We start from the raw sequence: 16,349 nt of genomic DNA, 5'->3' as shown, positions 1-16,349 counted from the left end.
GCTGCACATCCCTCTAGTTGCTTTATGTGGGACGCGGCCTCAGCATGGCCGGAGAAGTGGTGCGTCGGTGCGCGCCCAGGATCAGAACCTGGGCCGCCAGTAGTGGAGCGCTCACACTTAACCGCTAAGCCACGGGGCCAGCCCCTGGGAATGGCTTTTATCAGCAGTTTAACTCAGCTATATTCCTGACTGCCACTCAGACAGAGAGATGTCTGTTACCATCTTCTTAAAAGCCCAGAAAAGAAAATGCTTTCTCTAAGGCATTTAAGAATGGTCCTGTGCCAATTAACTGGTCGTAGGGTCCCTCTGTCTGCAGAACTTGAGGTGGGTCCCTACTTAGATCTGGCCAGAGGCAGCCCATTTCAAGGAGCCACATCCCAGAGGACCTGCGTTTCCCAGGGCATCCCAGGAAATGCTCACTGCCAGCTCCCCTCCACTCGCCACTGCCAAGACCATCGTCTTCCCTCGGGAGGCCTGGGCAGGGAAGGGGCCAGGTGTGGAAGGCCGCCAGATCCCAGGACTGGCACACCAGTTGCCAGGCGGCTTCCTCCTTTGACGGGGCCCAGCACACGCCCCAGAATACTTGGTGGCAGGCACCAGGGCTCTTTCCCCCAGAACTTGTCCCCCTGAAAGGGTCCTGGCTCAGGTGGCTGGACCAGCCAGCCAGCCTCATTTGGACAATGCAGGGAAGCCGAGCCAGCTTCCTCCTCTCCCTCAGCGTGGCACCTGTGTGCACTCAGGCAGAGGGCCTCACGCGTGACTTCAATCATGGATTTCTCCCCAGAGCCATGGCCTGGGCACTTGGAAGGCCAGGCCTTCACAACTCCAGAGAAGAGGCTGGGACCTATCACTAGAAGGGCTTTCCCAGTGTGGCCCCGTATACCTAGGCCTCTGGCCTGCTGGGGCCACACTCACTGCTTTGCCATATGCCTGTCTTGGTCCTTCTGACTCCACAGAGACTTTCCTCCACCTAGCTGGAGTCAAAAAGTGTGGGTGTGGGGTGAGGCAGTGGTTTTGCCTTTCCAGGAAGAAATGAGGCTTGGGACAAAGCAGCTGGCTGAGGCAGAACCTTAACCTGGCACACCAGTCTGCCTTTGGCCACCAGAGCCAGACCACCACTTCCAAAGAAGGGAAGCGACGGGCAAACTGAGTGGAAGTGGGGGATGAGAGGGAGACAACAGGTGAAACCAAGTCAAGAAGGGCGGCATTCCTTCTTCATCTGCACCTGGCAGGCGCGAGACAGCACCCCAGCCAGTCAGAGCCTGGCAGGCAGGCAGGGTCTTCACGAAGACCCCCGAGGCCAGCCCTAGGCCCTGGCAGCCGTGCATGCACCCTTGGCCTGACGGGTTGAACCCAAGCCTGCAGGGCTTCCGGAGTGGCCAGAGACAGAAGGGCCCCTGGGAGAGGTAGGCAAGGTGGGCAGGGCTCACCAACATCCTCTCCTCAGGACCCTGAGAGAAAGAGGGAGAGGGAGAGGGAGAGAGAGAGAGAGAGAGAAAGAGAGAGAGAGATCCCGGACCTCTGAGTCACTGCTGCCACTACTGGTGCCACCTCACATGCCATCTCCCTTCCCCCCACCACCCCCTCGCCCACTCCGGGGCCAGCCACACCACAGAGAGGCCGGTTCCTGTTCACCTCCATGCTGTCCCTTCCGGACCAGACCCCAGTGCAGGGGAAATGGTTCAGATGGGGGTGGGGGGGGCAGCAAGATAGCCAGGGATGCAGGGGCCAGGAAGAGCCTGGAGTCCTGCACTGATTCAATGGTACTCGCCTCCCTCAGTCTGTGGACCCTGTGGGACTGGGAGATCAAAATGGGCCACCCTCAAAAATGTCTCTTTCCCTGGATTATTTTCTCGGTCGTACATTGGACCTCCCCCAAACTGCCTAAAGAATTGAACCTAGAAGATCCTTCTCAGGAAGGAGCCACTGTCCTATGGAGGCTGTAATAGAATGTCAAATAGGTGTTACAATAGGAAAGGCACCAACAAGCCCATCTTATCAAAAATTCTCTCTCTCTCAGGCAACATTCTCTAGGGGGCCCTCCAAAGTGTTGCCAGACAAATGGTTACATGTCCCTCTCCATGAGAATTGTGTTCTTCTCCTCTCAAATCCCAAACCCCACCCCCAACATCCTCCTTTGTCTTTAGCTGAACATAGTATTTAACAGGAGAATCTCTGCCATTGTGTTGAGAAACTCAGTTTCCTGGGTTTCTCCCATTTATACATGTTATGAATCCAATTTAATCAAGCATGGATTCTTTTTTATTGTCTATTTGCATTAGGAACATAATTACTAACTAGAGCCTAATTTGAGAATATTCATTATGAATGAAAGATGTCATATCTAAGAACAGAATGGAATTCACTGAGGCTTTATTCTTGGGACATATGTAGGATTAAGTCAGGACATGCTGCAAGAGTGAAAATAAGTTCTCTATATTTTTCTTCTCCAAGACCATGGACTTCAGCCACACTTTATACCCATGTACTTTGCAATAATGAAAAACACTTAAACAATGACCTTGAATATTTTGTCCTCAGATTCATTAGTCTTAAAATATAAATTGAGCAATTTAAATCTAGATGAGTGAAAGACTATGGAGACTTCTAGAATGTTATGTTAGGTCCTTTAGAAGTGAAGAATTGACTTTAATAGCATTGACTCCATTGCTCATGTCTACGTTGTTGTTCCTGCCTCATGAATCCCCGCTTCATTCTGCTGTCTTTGGTTTTATCGTGGTGGTGTTCTGGCTCCTGAGGGAAGTGCTCAGCTTCTTGGTGTACGGTTGATATTCCCTGATACCTACAGTCGAGGCTGTGTCCCTTCTTCTGTCCCTTTGTCCCCACGCCACGGATTTGCCTCATGCTGCTCTCATTGCTGTTCATTTCTGAAGAGTTTGTCCTGTCTGTCTGGATCCCCCCTGTAACCTGAGAGATTTAGAAGGGTGTGGTTAGATTTTCAAGTGAATAGGTTGGGGGAGGGGAGCCAATATTTTGTGATTATTTTTTACTTTAATTGCTGTAAGGTCCGGTAATATGGTCACGTATAGATTTCTGCTTTGTGGACTCTTTAGAGATTTCGTTGTGGCTTAGCACACAGTCCATTGTGGTGACTGTTTCATTGTGGTTTGAGGAGAATGCATCCTCTCCTCTAGTTGCTTACGTTGTCGTCCGTCAGGATGAGGCTAGATCTAGCTTTTTTGTGTTTATAAGCAGATCTGTTTCCTAACGTACTGTGTCACTTGACCTGTGGATTTCTAAGAGAGGTAAGGTCGGTTGCCCTGTGATTCTGGAGGTGCCTGTGTCTTCTTGTTTGTCCAGTTTTGCTTTATGGTCAAGACCATATTGTTAGGTACATAAGTGTTCCTGCCAGTTATCAACACAGAAAACCCCTTTTTGTCCCATTTAAAGTCTTATTTCTTTATCTCCTTATTTTCAACCATATTATATTCTTTTATTTTATAACAATATTTTAAATCAACTCGAGAGCCTTCAAGTTTTTATGGAGCGATTTGATCCATTTACAATTGTGATTATTGATAAATTGGAATGTGAGTCTACCATTTAATTTAATTTTTAATTTGTTAGGTTTTCTCATGATTTTTCTATTTTTTTACTGGGTGTCTTTCAGCTTTTAGGAACAACCCTTTCTGCCTCTCTTTCGGTAAATGCTTAGAGTTGATCAGTTCCTGTGTTCTACACTACCAATTCATCACCTTCTGGTCCCCAGTTTGAGGATATCTGATTTTAGCTCTGTGTTCTTATTTTCTCCATCAAGCAACCATGATTGGATGTAAGTATACATTTTATCGGTTACTTTGCTCACAACTGTTTGTTGTATCCAAATTTTTCCTCCTTTTTGGAAAGATTTGATGCTATTTTGGAACTCATACGACAGTGAAATTTTGAGAGGAATCGAGTCTGAGATACTGCTTAGGTGCTGATGCTGGTGAGCTAGCACCTAAGCTCTTAAAGTTGCATCGGTGTGTCTGCAGAGTCAGGATGAGGTCAGAGATGTTTAAAACCGTGGGGTTGAATGAGGTTTCCTGGAGACACTGTAGCTGTAGAAGGGACCAGGGCCAGGGCCCAGCCTAGGAGCAGGCAGTGTTTGCAGAGGTGCAGCTGAAGAGGGTCCAGGAAAGGGGACTGAAACGGTGGAGCATGAAGTTGCAGGAACCATGAGGGGAAAGGGTATTGCAGAAAGGAGGGGTGCTCAGCTGGGTCGGATACAGCTCTGATCAGAATGGAGAAAAGGTAGCTGGACTCGGCCACATGGGATCACTGGTGACCTCAGTCTCCTTGAGAGGGTGGGAATGAAGCTGGGTCTAGAGTTGGGGAAGGGGGCCATAGGAGGGCAGTAGGGATGAGGCACTTTACTTAAGAGATTTAGCCATGAAAGGGAGTTGGGAAAGTGGACAGTAGCCCAAAGGGAACATGGGTCCAAGGGAGAGTTTTGTTTGTAAGGTGGAGCCGAGCTAGCAGGTGCTGAAGGTAGGACCGGATGGAGAAGAGGAGCCTGAGGGCCCGGGAGGAGCATGTTGGGCCCTGAGGAGGTGCAGGGCTGGGCTCCGCCGCCTGGGGAGGCGCAGAGAGCAAGAGGACAGCTGTGCTGGTGGAAATGGTGCCCTGCACCTCTGCTCCTGTATTCCTGGAGCGTGAGGTGGGCAGTGGTTGGGAGTGGAGGGGCGATGCAGGAGGTGTTAGGTGAGCGGCAGGGGGAGGAGGGGGAGGGAGAGAGGGCGCCATGGCTTGGTCTCCATGGCCCACCAGGAGCTCCCCACTGGGATCCCTGGTCACCAGGTGCTGTCTCCCTTTGATGTCTTACTCAAAATGTTGGCTCTCTTGATGGTTCCCAGGGCTATTATGAATTTGTTCATCAATGAAGAAATCTTTGGGTCATTTTTTAGGGGTTTTATGTCAAAGGGGCTCTACATGTGTTTATTCAGTGCATCATCTTTACCCAATCACCTTGTTTTTGGACAGAGTCCATACAACAGAGCAGCCGGGCCAGTGGCCTGCAGGTTCCAGGGTTCGGGAGGTTTGCCCTCCAGAAAGCTGGTGCTGATTGGCATTCTCACAGGACGTGGTGCTCTGTCCCTGAGCCCACTCTAACTGTGGGTGTCTCGACGTTGTAAATCCTGGGGCAGTTCTGTCAGGGCCCATCGTTGCCATTGCTGCGACCATTAGGGGGAACATTTTTCTGTGTTCATTATCTGTCACTTCCCTGACTGTGCTGTCGCCTGCCTTGCTCACTGAGCTCCAGACCTTCCTGGTGGAACCAGGCTGTTCACTCTCTATCCAGTGTGATTGCACGTTCCCTCAGTGTGCCCCTTGAGTACTTGCTTCAAAAATATCTGTTTTCTTCACATTCTTTGATTCCTTGTACATATAATCTAGATTTAATCTGGAGCTTTAAAAATGTTTTATTGTGGAAAACCTTGAACATATACAAATTAAACAGAAAAGTGTGACAGCCCCCCATGTCCCCATTACCCAGCTTCAACATTTATCAATGTTCTGATATTCTTGTTTCGTGCATATTTCTACCCACTCCCTACCTTCCATTGATTATTTTTTAATTAATAGATTGTTTTTTTAGGAAAGTTGTAGATGGACAGAGAAATTCTGCAGATAGTGCAGAGCATTTCTCCCTCCTCCCCCGCAGTTTCCCCTACTGTTAACATCTTGCATGACCACCTGTGTTAGTGCAGCTCGTTCCTTACAAGTGAGGAGCTGATGCTGCTACAGTGTTCGTAACCAAGTCCGTAGTTTACATTAAGGTTCACTGTCTCGCTGTCATGTACTTGGATTTTGACAAATGCATAATCTCGTGTCCACCACAACAGTGTTCTACAGAAGAGTTGGATTGCCCTAAAAGTCCCTGTGCTCTGCCTCTTTATCCCTTGCCTCTCAACTCCTGGCAACACTGATCTTTATACTGTTTCTATAGTTTTGCCTTTTCTAGAATGTCGTATAATTGGAATATGTGAAAACTATATGGAACAGAGTATATAGCCTTTTCCGGTTGCCTTCTTTCACTTAGCAATATGTGTTTAAGGATCTACTGAGTCTTTCTGTGGATTGATAGCTCATTTTTTTTTTCCTTTTTGTATATTGAGTTAAAATATATATAACAAAAACTGTGCCATCTTAACCATTTTTAAGTGTACACTTCAGTGGCGTTAAATACATTTACACTGTTGTACGGTCATCACCACCATTCATCCCCATAACTCTTGTAAATCTGAAACTCTATACCTATTAAACAAGGACTCTTCCTCCCCCCTTCCCCCAGCCCTTGGCAGCCACCATTCCACTTTCCATCTCTATGATTTTGACTACTCTCAGTTCCTCATGTAAGTGGAATCATACAGTATTTGTTTTTTTGTGACTGGCTTATTTCAGTTAGCATAATGTCCCCAATGTTAATCCATGTGTAACATATTGCAGAATTTGCTTCCTTTTTAAGGCTGAGTAATATTCCATTATGTGGATATACTACATTTTGTGTATCTATTCATGCGTTAGTGAACACTTGGTTTGCTTCCACGTTTTAGCTGTTGTGAATAATACTGCTATGAACATGGATGTACAAATATCTTTTCAAGGCTGTGCTTTCAGATGTTTTGGGTGTATATCCAGAAGTGGAATTGCTGGATCACGTGATAATTCTATGTTCAACTTTTTTAGGAACATCCATACTGTTTTCCATAGCGGCTGCACCATTTTACATTCCTATCAACAGTGTACAAGGGTTCCCATTTCGCTGCATCCTGGCAAACACTTTTTGTTTTCTGTTTTTTCGAAAGCACTAATCTTGGTGTGAGGGTGGTGTCTCATTGTGGTTTTGATTTGCATTTCCCTACTTATTAGTGGGTGTTGAGCATCTTTTCATGTGCTTATATGCCATTTCTAAGTTTTCTTTGGCAAAGGAGTCTTCAAGTCCATTGCCCATTTTTGAATTGGCTTGTTTTTTAGTTGTTTAGTTTTAGGCCTTCTCTGTATATTCTGGATATCAGTCTCTTGTCATAAATATGATTTGCAAATATTTTCTCCCTCTCTTGGGTTGCCTTTTTACTCTGTGGACAGTGCCTCTTGATGTACCAACTTATAAAATTTTCATGGAGTCCAATTTGTCCATTGTTTTTCTTTCGTTACCTGTGCCTTTGGTGTCATATCCAAGAAATCATTGCTGAGTCAGGTGTCGTGAAGATTTTATCCTATGTGTTCTTCTAAGAGTTTTTTTGTTTTAGGTCTTACGTTTATGTCCTTGATCCATTTTGAGTTAATTTTTATAAATGGTGTTGGATGAGGGTCCAGCCTCAATCTTTTGCATGTGGATATCCAGTTTTCCCAGCACCATTTGTTGAAAATAAACCTTTCTCCATTGCGTGGTCTTGACACCTTTGTCAAAAATCACTTGACCATATATGTGAGGGTTTCTTTCTGGGCTCGCTATTCTATGTCATTGGTCTCTATGTCTGCCTTTATGCCAATACCATACTGTTGATTACTGTAGCTTTGTAGTAAGTTTTGAAATCAGGAAATGTGGGTCCTCCAGTTCTGTTCTTCTTTTTCAGGATTGTTTTAGCTATTCTGAGTCCCTTGAGATTTCATGTGAATTTTAGGACTGGTTTTTCTATTTCTGCAAAAAAACATCATTAGGATTTGGATAGAGATTACATTGAATCTGTAGACTGCTTTGGCTAATACTGACACTTTAACAATAGTAAGCCTTCCAATCCGTGAACATGGGATGTGTGTCCATTTATGAATGTGTTCTTTAATTTCTTTCTGAAATGTTTTGTAGTTTTTATGGTGCAAGCCTTTCACCTCTTTGGTTAAGTTAACTCCTAAGCATGTTATTGTTTCTGATACTATTATACATGAATTGTTTTTGTAATTTCATTTCCAGAGAGCTCATGGTTCGTGTATAGAACTGCAGCTGATTTTTGTGTGTTGACTGTGTATCCCGCTACGTTCCTGAATTTATCTGTTACATCAAACGGCTTTTTTGTGGAGTCTTTTGGATTTTCTACATATGAGATGATACCATCTTCAAACAGAGACCATTTTTCTTTCTTCTTTCCAATTTGGATGTCTTTTATTTATTTATTTTTATTGCCTCATGGTTCTGGCTGGAACTTTCAGTACTGTGTTGAATAGAAGGGGTGAAAGTGGGCATCCTTGCCTTGTTCCTGATCTTAGAGGAAAAGCTTTCAGCCTTCCGTCATTGACTATTGTTTGCTGTGTGTTTTTCATGTATGGCTTTTATTGTGGTGAGGCACTTTCCTCCTATTTTAGTTTGTTGAGTGTTTTATCATGAAAGGGTGTTGAATTATGTCAAATGGTTTTTCCTCATCCATTGAGATGGTCATGTTTTTTTCCCCTTCATTTTATTGATGTGGCATATTACACTGATCGATTTTTGTATGTTGAATTCCCCTTGTATAGCAGGAATAAATTTCACTTGGTGGTAGTGTATAATTCTTTTAATACGCTGTTCAATTCAGTTTGCTAATACTTTGTTGAGGATTTTTGCATCTATGTTCATCGAGGGTAATGGTCTGTAATTTTATTTTCTTTTAGTGTCCTTGTCTAGTGTTGGTATCAGGGTAATGCTGGCGTAGTAAAATGAGTTTGGAAGTGTTCCCTCTTTTTCAACATTTGACAGAGGGTAAGAAGGCTTGTTTTTAATACTTCTTTATATGTTTGGTAGAATTCACCAGTGCAGTCATCTGGTCCTGGGTTGTACTTTGTTGAGAGATTTTTTTTTAGATTTCTTTAAATATTAGTGACATATAACATATGTAAAGTTTAGGTGTTCAAGATGATGATTTGTGAAAGGATTATCACAGTAAGGTGCGTTAGCACCTCCATTCCTTCACATAATTAACTTGTTTTTTCTAGTGATCACTTTTAAGATGTACTCTCTTAGCAACTTTCAAGTATATAATATAGTATTGTTAATTATGGTCACTAGGCCATACATTAGATCCCCAGAACTTATTCATTTTACAGCTAGAGATTTGTTCACTTTGACTCACATCTCCCCATTTTCCCCACCCCCAAGACCCTGGCAAACACCATTCTAGTCTCTATTCCTTTGCATTGGGCTTTTTAGATTTCACATATGAGTGAGAATATATAGTATTTGTCTTTCTCTGTCTGACTTACATTGCTTAGTGTAATGCCTCAAGGTCCATCCATGTTGTTGCAAAATGCAGGATTTCATTCTCTTTCATGGCTGAATAATATTCCATTATATATTTCACATATACGTGTATCTCACATTTTCTTTATCTATTGATGGACACATAGATTGTGTCCATGTCCTCAGTTTGTGAATGGTGCTGAAAAGAACATGGGGGTGCAGATATCTCTTCAGAATACTGATTTCAATTCCTTTGGATATACAACCAGAAGTTGAATTGCTCATGTATATAGTATTTCCATTTTTATTTTTTTGAGAAAATTCCATATTTTTTCCATAGTGACTGTAGCAGTTTATACTCATACCAACAGTGCACAGAGTTCTCTTTTCTACACAGCCTCGCCAACACTTGTTGTCTGTTTTCTCTTTGAGAATAACCATTCTAGCATGTGTGAAGTGATATCTCATTGTAGTTTTGATTTCATTTCCCTGATGATGAGTAATCACGAGCATCTTCTCATGTACCTGTTGACCATTTTTATGTCTTCTTTGGAAAAGTATCTATTCAGGTCCTTTGACCATTTTCATATTGTTTTGTTGGTTCTTTGCTGTTGACTTGTAAGAATTTCCTATATATTGTGGATATTAACCCCTTTAGTTTGCCAATTGTTTCATTTGCTGTGCAGAAGCTTTTTAGATTGATGTCATCCCACTTGCTAAGTTTTGCATTTGTTGCTTGCACTTTTGATGTTATATCCAAAAAAATCGTTGTCAAGACCAGTATCATGGGGCCTTTTTCTCTATATTTTCTTCTGGTTGTTTTATATTTGGTGTCTTACATTTAAGTTTTTAATTCAATTTTAGTATCATTTTTAGAGTGGTGTAAAATGGGGGTCCAATTTCATTTGTCTGCATGTGGTTATCCAGTTTTCGCAACACCATTTATCTTAGAAACTATCCGTTCCACATGGAGTCTTCTTAGCTGACTCGTCAACTGTTACCAAAGTGTATGTGTGTGGTTTTATTTCTAGGCCCTTGATTCTCTACTATTGGTCTAGGTGTTGCTTTTTATACCTGTATCATACCGTTTTTACTGCTATAGATTTGTAATAAAGCTTGAAATCAAGAATTGTGATGCCTTCAGCTTTTTCTTTCTCAGGGTTGCTTTGGTTATTGGAGGTCTTTTGTGGATCCATAAGAATATTAGGATTATTTGTCCTACTTCTTTGAAAAATGCCATGGGAATTTTAATAGGAATTGCATTGAATCTTGAGATGGCATTGGGTAGCATGGACATATTAACAATATTAATTCTTCTGATCCATGAACATAAGATATCTTTTCATTTCTTTGTGTCTTTTATTTCTTTCATCAATGTCTTATAGTTGTCAGTGTCTAGATCTTTCACCTTCTTGGTTAAATTTATTAAAAAACGGTATTTTACTGTTTTTGATGCTATTGTAAATAGGATTTTTTTTATGTCTTTTTTAGATAGTTCATTGTTAGTGAACAGAAAGGCAACAGATTTCTATATGTTGATTTTTTCTCCTGCAGCTTGAGTGAATTTGTTGATTAGTCCTAACAGTTTGGGGAGGAGTCTTTAGGTATTTTTCTATATAAAAATCATATCTTCTGCAAACAGAGACAACTTTGTTTCTCCATTTCCAATTTAGATGCATTACATTTCTTTCGCTGGCCAAATGTCTCTGGTTGAGACTTGCAGCAGTATGTTGAAGAGTGGTGTTGAGACTGGGCACCTTTGTCTTGTTCTTTGTCTTAGCAAGAAAGCTTTCAACCTTTCACTGTTCAATATGATGTTAGCTGTGGGTTTGTCATGTAAACCTTTTATTATGTTCCTTCTGTAACCCTTGATTGAGAGTTTTTATCATGAAGGGGTGTTGAATTTTGTCAAACTGCTTTTTCTGCATCGATTGAGATTATTTTATGATTTTTATCTTTCATTCTATTAATGCGGTGTATCACATTCATTGATTTTCATCATGTTGATGTCGATCATGTTGTTTGATCCTTTTTTTGAGTTTAGATAGTTTTGTTATAATGTGTCTTGGAGAAGAAAGTTTTAGTTTGAAATGTTAGGATGACAGATCAGCTTCAGGAACTTGGATGTCTAAATTTCTCCCCAGATTTGGGAAGGTGTCAGCTGCTATTTTTTTTAAGTAAACTTTCTTTTCCTTTCTCCCTGTTTTCTCCTCTGGTACTTTAATAATGCTTATTTATTTCTTTTCATGGTATCCCATAATTCACACTGCCTTTCCCTGTTCCTATCCATTCCTTTTTTTCTTTTTGCTCCTTTGCGTGATTTCAAATGACACATCTTCTAGTTCACTAATTATTTCTTGTACATGGTTGAATCTGATTTCGAAGCTCTCTCTTGAATTCTTCAGCTCAGTCATTGTGTTCTTCAACTCTAGGATTTCTGTTAGTTTTTCCTTAATGATTTCTGTTTCTTTGTGGAACTTCTCACTTGCTCATGCACTGTTTCCTTATTTCATTTAGTAGTCTATCTGTGTTTCCTTAGAGTTTTGTGAATTTCTCAAAGAAGGCTGTTCTGAAGTCTTTGTCACATACTTTCTATATCTCCATTTCTTGGTCAGTCATTTGGGTTTTATTCTTTTTCTTTGGTGGTGTTCTTTTTCTTTGGTGGTTTTATTCTATTTCTTTGATTATTCATCATCCGTGTGGCCTTCCATTTGTGTCTGCAAATTTGAGGAAGTAGACACCTCTTCCAGTCTTTACAGACTGGCTTTAGCAAACCAAAGCCTTCACAGTAGCCCATCTAGGGGTCCTGGGTAGGCCATCTGGTGGTGCCCAGGGGCAGGCTTGCTGCTGGAGTCCTTGGGCAGCCTGGTACTGGGGTGAGTGGAAAGCTTGGGTCCACGGTATTGTGTCTGTCCCTGGGCACAGCTGGGACCCTGAGTTCATGAGTAGCTGCACTTGAGCCTGGTTTGGCAGGTCCTGATTGAGAGCCTGTGACCACAGGAGTCATCCATGGCCATGAGAGTTGGCCAGTGCTGGGATGATCTGAGAGTCGTGGCTCAGGGAGCCTGCCAGGAGCCTGGTGCCATGAGAGACAGTTTGTGCTGTGGTAGGCCAGAAGTCTGGCTTCTTGGGAGCCTGGGTCCATAGGAGCTACCTGAGGCTGCAGGAGCTAGCAGGCACTGGGTCAAGATGGAAACCTGGGTTCATGGGAGCCTGCTGGTACCTGGTGCCATGGGAGCTGCCTGGGGCCGCCTGAGTCAGCAAGTACCTGGGTGAGCTGGGGGCCTGGTTTTGTGGGAGCCTGCCAGGAGCCTGGTTCCATGAGAGTTGTCTACAGCTGCTGGAATTGGCAGGTGGTGTGATGAGCCATGGGTCTGAGTTCCTGTGGTAGCCACCAGGGAGCCTGGTGCCATGGAATCTACCTAGGGTTGTTGGAGCTGGTAAGTGCTGGAGTGACCTTGGGTCCTGGTTTGTGGGAGCCCACTGGGTGCTCTGGTACAGAAGCTGCCTGTGGCTGCCTGGAGTAGGCAGAAACGTGGGGGAGCCAGGGTCTGGATTCATCAGAGCCCACCAGGAACCTGGTGCCAAGGACACCACTTGGGGTCACAGGAGCCACCTTGGGCTGCTGAAGATGGCAGCTCCTCGGCTGACATGGGGGCCTGGAGGCCTGGTTCCCAGGAGCATGGTGGGAGCCTGGTGTCAAGGATGCTGCTTGGGGCTGCCAGAGCTGGCATGCTCCAGGTTGAGCCAGGGGCCTGGATTTGAAGAAGCCTGCAGGGAGCCACCTAGGTCCACAGGAGTCAGCCTGGGGCTGGGGCAGGCTGGCTCAGAGGTGTGTGGTGAAGTGGGGCATTCAATTTACTCTCCTCCCATTGGGAGGTTTTTGATTACTGATTTAGTCTGCTTGTTTGTTACTGGTCTGTTCAAGATTTCTGTTTCTTCATGATTTAGCCTTCATAGATTGTTTCTAGGAATTTATCTATTTTGTCTAGATTACCCAATTTGTGAGTGTAAAGTAGTTCAGAATAGTCTCTTGTGATCTTTTCTTTCTGAAGCATCAGTTGTATTGCCTCCTTTTTCATTTCTGATTTCCTTATTTCAGTCATCTCTCTTTTTTTTTCCTCGATATTCTATCTAAGGGTTTGTCAATTTTATTTTTTACAAAAAATCAACTCTAACTTTTATTGATCTTTCATACTATCTTTGATTTTTTCCCACTCTCCTCTTGGTGACTGCCATCTTTCTGCTAACTTTGGGTTTCATTTTTTCTTTTTCTAATGCTGTGTGTTGTAAGTCAGGTTGTTTCTTGGATGTGTTTTTTCTCTTATAATGTACAAGTTTATCACTATAACTTTCCTCTTAGTACTACTTTTGCTGCATCCTATAAGTTTTGGTGTTTTTATTTTTTCTTTTTGTATGTCTTGAGCTATTTTCTAATGTCCCTTTTGATTTCTTCTTTGATCTAGTGGCTGTTTAAGATTTTGCTGTTGAACTTCCATGTATTATGAATATTCCAGTTTTCCTGCTGTTATTGACTTTTAGTCTCATATCATTGTGTTTGGAAAAGATACTTGCTATGATTTCAGTCTTCTTAATTTTGTTAAGCCTTTTTTGTGACCTAACTCATGATCTGTTCCAGAGAATAGTCCATGTGCCCTTGAGAAGAGAGTGCATTTTGTTGCTGTTCAGTAAAATGTTCTGTGTATGTCTGATAGGTCCATTAATGTTTTCATGTGTGCTGTTTCCTGATTTTCTGTCTGGATATTCTATCCATTGTTATAAGTGGGATACTGAAGTCTCCTACTATTTGCAAGTTATGTAACTGAGAAGGCTCTAATATTGAGACTATTTAAAGATCTCTTAGAACTCAATTATAAAGAACAAAGAAGTCAATGAAAATGGGTAACCAACTGCAATAGACATGTCTTTAGGAGAAACACAGATGGCCAATAAGCAGTACATAGATGCTCAGTATCACAAATTATTAGGAAATTGCAAATTCAAAGCATCGTGTGATACTATTTCACACTCAAAATGAAGGCTATACTCAACATAATGGAAAATAACAAGTGTTGGTAAAGATGTGGAGAAAGGGAAACCCACATACATTACTGGTGGGAAAGTAAAATGATGCAGCCACTGAAGAAAACAGCTTGGCATTTTTTAAAATCTGAAACCTAGAATTACCATTGACCAGGAGAGTCACATGGTAGGTATGTCCAAAAGAGCATTGGAAACATATGTTCAAAGAAAAACTTGTCCAGGGACATTCAAAGCAACATTATTCACAATTGTCCAAAAGTGGAACAAACCCACATTTCTATCCAGTTATGACTGCATAAGCCAAATGTGGCATATTCATAATATAGGATATTATAGAGCCATAAAAAGGAATAAGGTACTGCTGCATGCTCAGCCGTGGATGAACCTTGAAACGTGTGCTCACTGAAGCCATCCACAAAGGCCACAGATAGCATGATGCCGTTTGAATGCACTGTCCAGAATAGGCAAATCCATAGGTGGAGAAAACAGATGAGTTGTTTCCATGGGCTTGGGCTAGGAGGAAATAGAGTGTGAATGAATATGGGTTTGTTTGGGGGTGTTGAAAATGTTCTGGAATTAGATAGTTTTGATAGCCACATGATGTAATCGTTGTACTAAAAGCCACTGAACTGTATACTTTAAAGTGCTTACAACAGTTTATTCTGTGTGAAGCAGATTTCCCTCCATAAAAATTTTGAATTTTTTAAATTAATCAGGGTATTGATTAATTTTAGTTTAGTTAATTTTAAGTTGGTTGAGATATTTAATAAGGGTAATTAATGGAGTCATTAGGAGTAGGGCACGTTGTAGCCAAGAGGGTAAACATCCGATGAGGGCTATAGTAACAAATCCTATAATTGTACAAGCAACAGTCTAAAATCCAGTCTATTTCCGTTGTCCCCAACTTGGAGAGACCAGTCACGAAAGTATGTCAGTGATCTCGGGGGCCTTGAGTATCTTTTAAAAGATTTGGGTAATATTATGCAATATTTTAACCTCTTGGGCCATCTGGTGGAGGTAGGTTTGAACTTGTGTGTTGATGTACATTCAGCAAGTGGTTCTAGGAAAGGCACAAATCCCTCCTTCCTTGGCTGGTAGAGACAGTCTAGGGACACGCCATTTTCTAAAACCATTTAGGCAAAAGACTCATAAGACTTGTACAAGGGCTAGGATAGGGTCTTACGGAGTTGTTGTCCATGTTGGGTTAAGGTTGTTGATACTTCTTGGTTGCCTCAGTTTCCTGATTTTGTGTGGGTAGGGCCACCGCACCTGTGCCCAGTCCAGTCTGTCAGTCCTAGTTGAACTGAACACCCAGTGCTATAGGACTGACAGTGTCTATATGGGTTGGTGGTAGCCAGTCAGGGCAGGAACCTCAGGGGACCTGCAACCTGAGGGAAGCCGGCTGAGAGAGAGACAATGATGCATTGCAGAATATAGCCTGGAGAAAGCTGCTCTGAGAGCTGGAGAAGAGAGAGGCTCACTGGGTGAGAGCTTTGTGATAATCAGTCCACAGTAAAACCCAAAAGTGGATGCTCCTGGTGTGAAATATTTGTTAGGGCTGTTGGAGGTAAAACCAGTAATTTGCACCCATTCACTAGTTACCTGTGCTATGTAATTTCAGGGGGTATGTTTAAAGTGTTTGTGGGCTAAGAGCTGCTTGGGCCTGGGCACAAAATCCCCAAGGTGGCCTCGAAGGCTACCCCAAAATGACTCCTCATGGAGCAGTTGGGGCAGAAAGTGGGTGGAGAATTTTGAAGGAAGCCTGGGGCAAAGATAATGTTGTTCGATGGAGTTCGCTACAGCTGAGTCTCTCAACAGGGTAAGCACTTCAGCTGGGGTACAATAGGTGATTGGAGGCCAAGTGACAGACCCTGTGACTCCTGATTCCCAGTGCACGGACAGGCCTCTCAGCCCATTGGACATAAATGGTGGTGGTGTTTGTGAAGCATCTTACTGGCAGTGTGGAAGGTATAGGGGACGTGTGGTGGAAGATGTCATGATAGTGCCGGAAGGAGCTGTGTGTGAGATTACGGTGCTGAAGGGGAAGGACTGGAGGCAGGTGCAGTGGGTGTGTGACCAACAATGGGTAGCGAAGGGACAGCCGGGATGTAACTGGGGAAAGCAGGAACCAGCAGAAGTCATGTGTTTAAAA

The sequence above is a fragment of the Diceros bicornis genome, chromosome 24 (assembly GCF_020826845.1).
Source record: "Diceros bicornis minor isolate mBicDic1 chromosome 24, mDicBic1.mat.cur, whole genome shotgun sequence".
In the NCBI taxonomy this organism is placed as follows: Eukaryota; Metazoa; Chordata; class Mammalia; order Perissodactyla; family Rhinocerotidae; genus Diceros; species Diceros bicornis.
This window is presented reverse-complemented; position numbering follows the sequence as displayed.